At 46.9% G+C, this 10880-nt stretch overlaps 1 protein-coding gene across 5 annotated transcripts in view; it reads left to right on the plus strand.

The window, feature by feature from the left end:
- Window positions 1-6245: 6245 nt before the first annotated feature.
- DOP1B (DOP1 leucine zipper like protein B) overlaps window positions 6246-10880 on the plus strand; it is a 118915-nt gene continuing 114280 nt past the window's right edge. For all 5 annotated transcript variants that reach the window (XR_006732747.1, XM_045540635.1, XM_045540637.1 and 2 more), the window contains exon 1: window positions 6246-6387. The gene's annotated coding sequence lies outside the window, so the exon portion shown is untranslated. The remainder of the gene's footprint in view (window positions 6388-10880) is intronic.

Raw genomic sequence — 10880 nt, forward strand, 5'->3', positions numbered from 1 at the left:
TCCTGATGTTGTAGTTTGATCCTATTTCTGTCCTTGAGAAGGAATATCCATTAAAATCTCCCTGGGAGAAAGGTATCTAGATCCGGAATCTGGAGCTGAACGACTTTGCTATGTCAAACTCTTTAGCCTGAGAGGAAGAAGAACACAGTCTAAAATTGTAGTAGGCATGGAGATCACCAGTGGTTACAACAGATTGCTGGTGCCCGTCCCCACGGTTTCCAATTCAGTAGGTCCAGGGTGGAGCCCGAGAATTTGCATTTCTAACAAGTTCCCAGGTGATGCTGACATTGCTGGCACTGGGACGGGGCTTTGAAAACCACCGATGTACTGGGTGGTCTCAGAGCCGTGGAGTTGGATCTCCTCGGCCATTTTCCAGCCATTCTTTGCTGTTTCTAGTTTGTTGATTCTGTAAGGATGAAGATTTATCCTGTTTACTTAGCTCTGCAACCTTCCTTCGCATCTCATTCAGTTTTGTTATATTTGAGTATTTTTTATGGGTTTTTCTACTTATGAAGAAGTAGAGGAGGATCAGGAGGAATGCGTTTTTTCACTGGGACATGATTTCTTTCCTGCTAGTTTCTTCAGCTGGGTTTTCGTTCTACGTTCCTTCCCAGAATGTTTGCAAGGTTGCCCTGCAACCTCTTTCATCTTACTCATGTTTCTGCTTTGGCAACTTTGTCCAGACCATCTCTTTGTCCCAACACAGGCTCCTTAACCTGTTCACACCCCTCTCTGAGCTGCAGCCTGGGGTGATTCTTCAGATGACTCCCTGAGCCCCTTGTACAATCTCTGTGACACAGGGGAGTCCACACTCACTGCTTTCAAATGAGATTGGTTTTGCAACCAGGCCTCCACAGTTCCAGTTATACCCTGCAGAAAAAGGACTTGGAAACCAAAAAGTCTTATGAAAGAAGAAACATACTTGCAAAAGTTTGCAAGGGAGTTAAGACTTCAAATTGTCAAACAACAAAAATTCAGTGGAATTCAAATTCCATTCAACTAAGGAAAAAATACAAAGGAAAAAAATCCTACAAATTTGCCAAGGTTACCAAGTTTATGACAGACTGCTCACAGTGTAAAACAGAAAAGTTGTCATTTGATTATCATAGCCACAAAGGTCACATGATCTCTCCTGACATCAGTGTTGCACACATTAAGGATAATGCTGTTTTCTCTTAGGGAATCGATAAAATATGGAAATGCTCAAGTTTCATTTATTTGGGGGACCAGAACTGAACAGGGTAATCGAGTTATTTCTGGTTCATCACAGGAAGTAGTAGGTATTTTTCTTGACTCTGACTTACAATGGCAACACCTCAAAGTGTCAGTTTATCACAACCCCCACTTCACTTTTTCATCCACTTGGCATAGAGGGACATCTGAATCCCACCCAGACTGCATCGAACTTCCTTCAGCCCATTTCTGTATCAATGATTAAATCCAATATGCTTTTAAATTCGTCTCAGGCTGTAGCTCCTAAGACATTTTAATGGCTTATCTGGCTCTAAAAACCTCTTAATGTGAGCTTTCAATAAGTTTCCTGAACATCTTTCATATTCTCCCTCTGCAGCCAAACTCCAGAGTCCTGCTAATGATGGGCAATAGCACAGGTGCCACAGAGCACTTTGGGCTCTGCCTGACAAAGTCTCAGACAGGAGGTGTATGAGGAAACAGGCCAGTCCTTTTATTTCTTCTTCCCCTTATGTCTTTAACCAAATCCTTGTTGGATAAGCATTTGGCCCACCAAGGGCTTAATTACCAACTATTGCTCAAAACAACGTTTCTCATTTTTATGAGAATGGCTGCCCTTATTGGATGGTTTGCCCAGCACCCACTTCCAAAATATTATCTCCTGCCCTCCCCTCTACTTTATCTCCATGTTTGCAGCTGCAGCGCCACAAGGCAACTTTGCCCTCCTAGCCTCTGTTGACTGCTCCAGCCGCTCTAAAAAGAAGGACCACCTGGATTGGATCAGAGCTGTTACTGTGAGTGGCTGCATCCCACCCCATGTGGTCTAAGGAACAGAAGGAGGCAGGCCAGAGTAGAAGGCCAACCCTCAAGAGGAGAATTTAGAGAGGGGGCCAAAGAGAAACTCTCCTCCCCACAGTGGCACCCCTTCCCTGGCCTCAGATCATTCCTGAAATCCTAGGTTCTAAGAGATGCTCTGAGATACCCTTGTATCCTTAAAATAAGTTTCCCTTTTCCTTAAGCTAGGTTAAATCGGGTAGTTTTTATTTGTAATCAAAAGGAACCTAACTAATAGCAGGGCATTAAAATGTTTCATGGTATACTACAGGCAAAAAAATATTTAGGCTTGGAATCAAAAGGAAAAGAAAATCATGAATTGAGAACCCATGGCAAACTAGGCCATATATCATGCTTAATACTTTCCCAACATGGTCTTACATAATTCTCACAATAGTCTCTTGCTTTAGTTCATTTTGTGTTGCTATAATGGAATAGCATAGACTGCGTAATTTATAAAGAAAACACTTATTTCTCACAGTTCTGAAGGCTTGGAAGTCCAAGAGCATGGCACCAGCATCTGGCAAGGTCCTTTTCGGTGTGTCATACTCTGGTGGAAGGGCAAGAGAGTGAACAAGGCTGAATGCATCCTTTTATCAGAAGCCTACTCCTGCAGTAATGGCATTAATCCACTCAAGAGGGCAGAGCCCTCAGGACCTAATCACCTCTTAAATGTCCCACCTCTCAACACTGTTGCATTAGGGATTAAGTCTCCAGCACACGAATTTTGGGGGACACATTCAAACCACAGCATTCTTTAAGGTAGGTATCAATATCACTTTTTAAATAAAAAAGTAAAGGCTTGGAGAGGTTAATTAACTTGTCCAAGATTATACAGCTAAGAGTTAATAGCCAGGGTCATATCCAGGACTATTTGGCTGCAAAGTTTCTTGGTGCCTAGTACTTGGCATGTTCAGCTTCACTGATAACTCTAGAAACAATGGATAACTCTCTTCATGTAAAAATTAAGGGAGATGATACATTTAAGTGATTTATAAGTCATATGGTTACTAGATCCCCAAATTAGTCTCTGTGTAAACTTTTCCATAGAGAAATGAAATATGATTTAAATGCATGTTCTCAATGGATTACCCCATACAATGTGTTTTTTAGGCACCAGATGGAGCCAGTGGTTCTTTCCACATTAGCTTTTCTGTAATACATTTTTCTAGATTGATGCATGCGTGGTAAACTCACATACAATATCAGCTTTGGACTTGGCCCTTTGACTTTCCTTCACCTACCAAACTGCAACAAGGATTGTAACAGAAGAAAAATGTGAACAATGTTGCAGTGTGGAGATGAAACAGGTGATGGTGATAAGTACGACAAAGGTTTACTTGCTGCAAGTCAGCTGCAAAGTGGGCACAGCATCAAATACAGAACTGCACAGATTTCTCCACTAGGAGGAACACAGGGCCAATAAAGGGAAGGCAGAAGACAAAAGGGAACTGGTGGTTACTATTGAGAGGGGTGGAGCAGAACTTAGTTTATAGAAGAAACTGGCTTAGAGTATCACCAATATCTGCGTATCAAAACTCAAGAGTACAGCATGAGCAAGAGCAAGACCCAGTCTCTACTAAAAATATAAAGAAATTATCTGTACAGCTAAAAATATACAGAAAAAATTAGCCGGGCATGGTAGCACATGCCTGTAGTCCCAGCTATTCAGGAGGCTGAGGCAGGATTGCTTGGGCCCAGGAGTTTGAGGTTGCCCGGGCAACAGAGGGAGACTCTGTCTCAAAAAAACAAACAAACAAACAAAAACCTCAGAGTACATTTACCTGGCCAATCTCTCTAATGGGTGGGCCAGCCTGAGTCAGAGAATGTAGTGGGCTCTGATTTACAATGCCTTCTGGCTGTCAAAGGAGGCAAGGATTGAAGTTTGGATTTAAATTAAATTTGAAATGCTTTAATTGGTTTGAATATTATTGTGCAAGGAACCTGCTCTTTTTACATATTTTAAACTGATGAACATAGCTAAGTGAACTTTTAGTGACAAAACTTGACCCAAAAAACAGATGTCTTCTAAGAATATTCAAATCTTTTTTCACTAAGGAGATCTGAGAAAAAATATTCAAATCTTAATGTTGTACATTTACTGTCAATCCTGATTATAAATTGAGTTGTTCTTTTAATGATTTACAAACTTGAATTTGTAAAAGTTAATTTAAATTAACTCCCCCACACACCTGGAGTTCTTTACGGATAAACTGTATAAATCCAAGGCGTATATTTTATACAAACATAAATGTATTAGGACAAAGTTGCACATGGTGGTTTTGACACAAGTAGACTAGTTCTTTTTTTTTTTTTGATATAGTGTCTTGCTCTGTCATGCAGGCTGAAGTGCAGTGGCATGATCACAGCTTACTATAACCTTGAATTCCTGGGCTTAAGCAATCTTCCCTCATAGCTACGACTACAGAGGCACACGCCACCATACTTGGTTAATTTTTTTTAAATGTTATTTTGCATTAGCCCAGGCTGGTCTTGAGCTCCTGGCCTTAAGTGATCTTCCTGCCTCAGCCTCCCAAAATGCTGGGATTACAGGCGTGAGCCAGGGTGCCCAGTTTCCCTCTCTTTTTAAGGGTGAGTGTAAAGTGGTTCTTTCATCTCTATTAATTCAGTGCAGTGGGTGTGGTTAGGATTTGAAGAACCTAAAAATCTCACCCGCTTGCCAGCTTTTTTGCTGATGTTGTTTGTTGCTTTTGTAAAAATGGAGTTTATTATATTTTCATTAAGAAATCAATTTTCGGCCGGGTGGCTCACGCTTGTAATCCTAGCACTCTGGGAGGCTGAGGCGGGAGGATCGCTCGAGGTCAGGAGTTCGAGACCAGCCTGAGCAAGAGCAAGGCCCCCGTCTCTACTAAAACTAGAAAGAAATTGTCTGGCCAACTAAAAATACATATAGAAAAAATTAGCCGGGCATGGTGGTACATGCCTGTAGTCCCAGCTACTCGGGGGGCTGAGGCAGGAGGATCGCTTAAGCCCAGGAGTCTGAGGTTGCTGTGAGCTAGGCTGACACCACAGCACTCACTCTAGCCCGGGCAACAGAGCGAGACTCTGTCTCAACAAAAAAAAAAGAAATCAATTTTCATGAAATCAATCTTTCCCTGCTAAATGTGGCTCAATCCTTTAGTTTCCCTCTGCCTCTATTTTAAAACCATTCCTAAAATTGACCATTAGAGGATTTACATCTGGGGCATTTGGTACATGCCAAATGAAGAGGAAACAGAATCAGCAGCCTGGCCAGGGTCCAGCACCCCAAACTATTAAAATGCTCTTGGTGTTTTGGAGGAGGTGATAGGTCTGCTTTGGAATCCAGTACCAACTGCATACCCTTTCCCCAGGATCCCAAAGTTACACGAGGTATTCTAAACAAGTTCCAAGTGTTCATGGCCCTCCCCACCGCCCAAGCTCATTCATGGACTGCCCGGCCTTACACCCACTCCAGACGAGAGCTGACAATTTGTAAAGGACCCTCCGGGGTTAAAATGAGCAGCGGCCACTACAGAAATCACAACCTTAATCAGCAGGTGGCACTGGGCTGGGACACGAGGGTAGGGCCGGCGCTCACCTGAGCTCTGCCTGTCCCCGCCTCCAGGTCTTGTCCTGCAGCTGTCAGGCCGGTCGGTCCAGGGCCGAATGTTCGAGAGGATGACAGGAAGGGGTTACGCTTTGTCTGGGAATATTCGGCTCTCCGTGGTTGATCAACATCGAGTTCTCCTTGAGCCAGAGCCCACACGAGGCGCTCATTCCAGGAAGACGCGAGGGTCGGAAAGATGAGGCCTGTGGGGGCGACTCCACGCCCCGAGCGTGCCTGGAAGGGCTCCTTCGGCCTCCTCCCTGAGGGAAGAGGGTTTAGGTGTGGCCCCGACGGAAAGGATGGGGTGAGCCGGCCTTCTCTCAAACAGCCCGCCGCGAAGCGCCGCCCTCAGTGGGGACGCTGAGGAAGACTCCGGCTCCCTGACTGGGCAGCGGAGGCGCCACCTCCCGGGCCGCTCGGCCCCGCGTGAGAATCCGCGCTAAGCCCCGCCCCTCAGGTCGAGGACCCGCCCCCGCCCGGCCCCCGCGCGCCGACGGTCCCCTCCCAGGCCGGGCGCAGCGAGCCGAAGCCCCGCCTCTGACTCCGTCTCCACGCGTAAAGCCCCCGCCCCCAGCTCCGCCCCGCGCGCCGAGGCCACGCCTCCCTGCCCCGCCCCCTCCGGAGCCGTGGCCGCTGGGGCTCGGGCGCGGCGCTTGCCCGGCTGTCCTGGCTCCCATCCGCGCCGCAGCCCCCGCCCGCTGTCTCTCCCGCACCCCTGCGAGCTCCTCCACACCGCACGTGGGCGCGCCCGCCGAGAAGGGCCGCCGCCGCGGGTAAGTCGCGCTCGCGCCTGCCCGGCACCAGCTCTTGGCTGCGGGGCGAAGCTGGGGGCGCAGGCGTCTCCCCGGCGCGGGCCCACGGGCGGCGAGGCGGGCGGCAGCCGGTCCCCGGTTCGGAGGGGTCGGGCGGCGCTGTGGGGGCGAGAACCCGGGGCGCAGACGGCTCCCCGGCCCGCCGCCCGGCCCGCGGCGCGCGCTGCTGCAGTGCGGGGGCGGCCCCGCCGAGTCGGCGCGTGGGCGCGGGGCGCGGGCGGGAGACCCCAGACGGCAGCTCCGAGGCTGGGTGGGGCTCCCTCCCGGTTCCCCCGCGCGCCGCTCGGCTCCTCGCGCGGACGATGTGCGGCCACGCCCTCGCGGAGTCGGGCGCGGCCTGCGGTCCGGCAGGTGGAGGTCAGGGGGGTCACGGCCCCGCCAGCCTCCGGCTGAGAGCTCAGCCTTTGTTTGCTGGTGCAGTTCTGGCTGGGGAGCAGCTGGGGACGCAGACCTTGCGGAACCGCCGGCTTTCCTGTCAAGGCAAGACCCCAGTCTTCCACACTGTCCCCAGAAGAAGGGATCTGAGTCACAGTGCGCGCTCTGCCGGCCTGGCCCCTGCGCCTTGCGGGGTTCCCTGCTGTTGACCAAGACTGTCACCCGCAGGTGTTGCCCTTAACTCGGGACAGCGGCCTCACATTTGGGAAAACCTTTCTAGGATTTTTTTGCAAGGTGGTGGAGAACACTCCCTCCCCCCACCAAAGCCTACTTCTGTTAGTTTTCTTAAATTATTTCCAGTACAGTTTAATTACCACTCTGAAAGACCAGGTTCAAAATAATGTGTCCTAGAGTGGATTAAGCCAATTGGCGACAGGTGTTTCTGTGCTGTAGCCTAAGGGTCATTATCTATTTTATTACTAATATTACATGTCTGTTATCTATCAGTAAATGTTCTTGCTCATGGGAGGGTCACTCTGTCCTCATTTTCATCTAACTCAGAACTGTTCCTTCATGTAAACATATTTACAGTGAACCTCTTTGAGATCTGGCAGTTGGTTTTTCACTTGAACTTGTTTTTCTAAGCAATTAAGAGGGGATAAGGTGAGAGAAATTTCCTGCTGACATTTTTGATTTTAAGGTGGGTATATCTGGCTGACCAGATATACTTGTTTATATGATTACTCCTTTGTGTGTGTAATTATTTGAGCTATATAACGATCGGTTTTACTGAACTATTGAATCTCTCACAGAAAAGGTATCCAGGAGAGATTGCAAGGCCGTTGGCAGAGGAGTTATTTAAGGGCTGAACTATTAATTTTACCACTAGCATAATGTAGTGGAGGCCCTGCAGTATCTCAGTGACCTGAGCTGGAATCTAGTTCTCCTAGCTGCTTGGTGTGTGACCTGGGCAGTTGTCCAAATGGCCTGATGTCCAGTATTCTCCTCTTGGGACTGAGAATACCATCTCACAGGACTCTTGTGTATTGCATGAGAGAGATGCATGCATAAATGGTGGATTTACCAAGCTCACCTGAAAGATTTGCTTAGTAGCATAACATCACGTGCCTCTTGTTTTAAATCAAAGAGCTTGCTTGAATGACTATTTCTAAACTTTTCGCCTGTGCTGTTAGTTAAGCCAAAGAATATTTTCTTTATGTTGCCGACCATAACAATGAACCACTCTAGTTACCTGCTCTCACTTGGCTGGCACCCTCCTTGCCTTGCCGCTAGCGGTGGTGCCCTTTGCCACCCCACCTCCTAAGCACACACACACCTTATCGCTGACGCAGTTCTCTTCCTGGTAACTCTAGCTGCCCACACCTGTGGACTTTGAGGACGCCTCTGCTGGTAGTTGAGCTTCCTCTTGCCAGCACCGGACTCTGTTACTTCAGCTACCTTCTGTCACTGTGTGTGCCACATTAAATTGCAATTTTATATTTAGGTATTTCCTTTTTTATTAGGCTAGGAACTATGAGGGTAGCAACCCTACCTTATTTATGTTTCTTTCCTCGGCTCTTAGACACTTAACAGAGTAAACAGACTATGTATGGAGCACTGCAGTGGTTCAGAGATGCTGGATTTCAGACCTGTAAATGTCCTGATTTACCAACTTTAGTTTTTACTTGGCAAAAGCAACGGACTACCACCTCTCATTACCATCCTTTCCTTAATGTTTTCAAAAGGTGTGAAGGCTGTTATTTCAGAAGAAGGGACAGGCCTTTCCAAGAATGAGTAGGTAGTCTTATTTTGTGGGTGTGTACGCATAATACAGTATGTTTTTGCAGAGAAGCACAGCATGTGCAAAGGCTCTGTGGTGGGATGGGCTGTTTTGGAATATGCAGAGTGCAGTGAGGAGAGAAGTGGATAGAATCCTGTAGGCTGAGGAGGGGATTGTTTGGATTTATTGTAAGTTTAGTGGGAAGAGTTTGAAAGATTGCAGTTATATGCATTAATTTATGTTTTAAGAGGATTCTTGGAGTGCTGTGTGAAAATACACTGGTGGGGGGTGGCAAGAGTGAGAGAGAACCATCAGGAGCCCTCTGCAAACTTCCAGGGAACAGGTGGCTTGCACAGCAGTGCAGTAGAGATGGGGAGCATTGAGTCAACAGGTGTTTTGGAAGAAGAGGGGAGAGGGCTTGGGCTGAGTATGGCAGGTGAAGAGAAAGAAGAGTCCAGAACAATAGAAGGTCCCGTGGATGAAGGGGCCACTTTCTGAGAAGGGGACGACTAGAGAAGGAGCACGTTGAGGAGATGGAATTGAGAGTTTAGTTTTTTAAACAGCTTTATTGAGGTATAACTGACAGACCATAAAATTCACTCAAGTGTATAATTCAGTGATTTTTAGTAAATTTACAGAGTTGTGCAACCATCACCACAATCTAATTTTAGCACATTTCTGTTACCTCACAAAGAGGCAGTAACTGCCTGTTTCTCCACCACCCTGGGCAGCCACTAATCACTCAACATCTCCATAGATTTGCTGCCTACTCTGGGCATTTCGTATAAATGGAATCATATGATATATAGTCTTGTGTGGCTGGCTTCTTCCACTAAGCATGTATTTTCCAGGTTCATACAAGTTGTAACCTGTATCAGTACTTTGTTCCTTTTCGTTGACTAATAGTGTTCCCTTGTATGGATAGACCACATTTTGTTGATGGTTGCTTGTCTTATTCAGGCTGCCCTAACAAAATAGCATAAACTGGGTAGCTTATAAATAATAGAAATTTATTTCTTACAGTTCTGGAGTCTGGGAAGTTCCAAGATCAAGGTGCTGGCAGATTCAGTGTCTGGTGGGGCTTGCTTTCTGGTTCATAGATGGCACCTTCTCCCTGTGTCCTCATATAGTGGAGAGGACAGCCAGGCTCCCTCAGGTCCCTTTTAAAAGGACACTAGTCCCATCCATGAGGGCTCTGCCCTTGTGACCTAATCACCTTCCAAAGGCCCCACTTCCTAATGCCATCACCTTGGGGGTTAAAATTTCGACATAGGCATTGGGGGCAGGGGACACAAGCAAGGAGTACTTGGGAGTCTAGTTTTGGAAGCACTGAGTTTGAGATATCTGTGCCACATTCAGGTGGACAGGTCAAGTGGGTATTCACATGAACTTGAACCTTGGAGGGGCAGGTTGGGGAGAGCATTATTGATCTGAGTCATTGGCATGTAGATGGTATTTTGAAGTTATAGGAATAGAGAAACCACCAAGGATAAAGAGAGAGAGGACGAGGTCCCAAGGCTTGATACCAGAGAAGCCAATGTTTAGCAGTGAGTAGAGGAAGGAAAGAAGTGCAGAGGGAAGTGGGAAGCAGGCTCCAGGGCTGGTGGGGCCAGAGGAGTGTGTGGGCTGAGGGGAGGCTGTTTTGAGAGGAGGAAGTGGTCTGCTGCAGAGTCCTACTGAGAAGTAAAGTGAGGAAACAGAAGGGACCACTGGCAATGGTGACTTGAAGGTAGTCGTGGCCCTGAGAGGATTGGAGTAGGTTTGGAGTGATTGGAAAGTGAAGTAGAAGATTCTGTGAAATTCTTACAACATCACTGGCCAATAAATGAAAGATCTAGGCTTCAAGAACATGTTGTACTCACAGTTCAGTTTCTTGCATCTACCATACTTGCCCTTTCACTTGATTGACTATGTGCAGCTTGGTTAGCAAACAAACCAACTAACCATGCTCCATCATATTTAATCAAATAATGTTGCTCTATGTTTTTCTGTCTTCTTTCAGACTAAGCAGTACTAGCAAAATACTGTTTAACCTGATGTATCAATCAGGATTGTGGATGTCTGTAATAGAAAACCTGATTGAATTATGGCTTAAACAAATTAGCTGTTCCATGCAGAAAACATAGACCAGAGATAGAGCTTCCAGGGTTGTACATGGTGCTTTCATAATGCCATGAGGGCCTCAGCTGCTCTGTCTTTTCCCTCAACCATCCTTAGTTTGTGACTTTTGTGCATGTTTCGTCATCGTTGCAAGATGTGGCTTCACTCAGATATCAAAGCTTTGTTCCAGGCAGAAGTA

Source organism: Lemur catta, chromosome 1, assembly GCF_020740605.2.
Source record: "Lemur catta isolate mLemCat1 chromosome 1, mLemCat1.pri, whole genome shotgun sequence".
NCBI lineage: Eukaryota > Metazoa > Chordata > Mammalia > Primates > Lemuridae > Lemur > Lemur catta.